The sequence below is a fragment of the Triticum aestivum genome, chromosome 2B (genome assembly GCF_018294505.1).
Source record: "Triticum aestivum cultivar Chinese Spring chromosome 2B, IWGSC CS RefSeq v2.1, whole genome shotgun sequence".
Lineage (NCBI taxonomy): Eukaryota > Viridiplantae > Streptophyta > Magnoliopsida > Poales > Poaceae > Triticum > Triticum aestivum.
Genome location: NC_057798.1, coordinates 553,076,205 through 553,077,636, shown reverse-complemented (window position 1 = coordinate 553,077,636; position 1,432 = coordinate 553,076,205).

Below are 1,432 nucleotides of genomic sequence, written 5' to 3'. Positions count from 1 at the left end.
CCTGCGGCCCCGGCCACGAGAGTGGCGGCCAGGGCGGGAGGCCGGGCGGCGCGTGGGGCTGGTCCCGAAGGAGAGCCTGTGCCCGACAACGATTGGCATCGGCGTCCAGGCGGGCGTGGTGTGCGAGCGAGCGTCTGGCGTTCCCGGCGGGAGCTTCCGCGTCGTGCGGCGCGGCCTCCACGCAGAGCAGAACGCCGGCGCCACCGACGGCCATGGCGGAGGAGGAAGGACAGGGTGGACTGGGGTCGTCGCCAGCGAGCTTGAGTCCAGCGTGTTGGGCATGCACAGAAGGCGTTTGTTGGAATGACCGGAGAAAAAAAGAGAAAAAATGACTACCTATTGGGGGGATGACTGAGAAAATGCACGCCCCCATACCAAAAATTTCGGCGGGGCCTCCCACGAGACCGGAAAAACGCCTCATAGGGGGCACAACGGCTGGAGATGCTCTTATATTTCTTTACCGAGCGAGTATGTTCTAATGATATTACTATCAGTATTAAAATGGTAACTTAACAGAACCAACCCTGAAATCGATTCCTATTCAGATTCAAAAATAATATCGATTACACTTACAACTAATATGAATCCCTTTCCCTTTCTAGTAGTGGGCGTTGTTCCAATTAAAAAAATGGTTTCTTTTCCTTGCCTTCCCAACAGATCTTGATAAAGAAAAAATGTCAGAATCCAGATCGAAAAATTGGTCTAGGCAGAATCCAGATCGAAAAATTGGTCAGAATCCAGATCCACGAAACGGGCATGAATACCACTCCACATGTTCGGGAGTAGAAACCAGAGGAGGGATGAACATACCGGAAAAGATGTTGATTTGGATAGGCCGGTACTAAAGCCTTGAGTGGAGCATCTCCTCGCGCAAGTGCTGGAAACCACCATCGAGGCAGAGCAGAGGCAACGCTGCTGACGCTTCGAGTAATCGAGCGCGAGAGGATTTGCATCTCCACCGCCACCGTAGTTTTGGGTATTGGCAGACTGCGCGGCGGCTATTTTGCGGCGTAGTTTTGTATGCTAGGAGTACTACTATAATAATAAAATCGCTCTAAGCTGCTGGGGCGCTGTGGACCCCATTTGTCAGCCGGTGCCCGGTAGACGTAAAATATGTCGTGTGCAGCTCTGGGCCTCCACGCGTACGCCCGCGGCCCCAACACGCGCACGCCGCCTCCCCGTCCCCTGCTCTGGGCTCCAGCATCTACTACCACTATAAAAAAAAGAAAGGGGCAGATTCAAACAATTTTATCCGTCCATCTATAATATCTGATGGCCCATAATCCTCCGGTGTTTAACACAACAAGCCACGGGATTAGGCCACGCTAACGAAAGCGAATCCCACGACCCTCGCCACGCCGCTCCCGCAGCCTCGCCCCCGCGCCTCCCCAACCGCCCAGCCTCCGCCGCCTCCACGCCGCTCCCGCAGCCT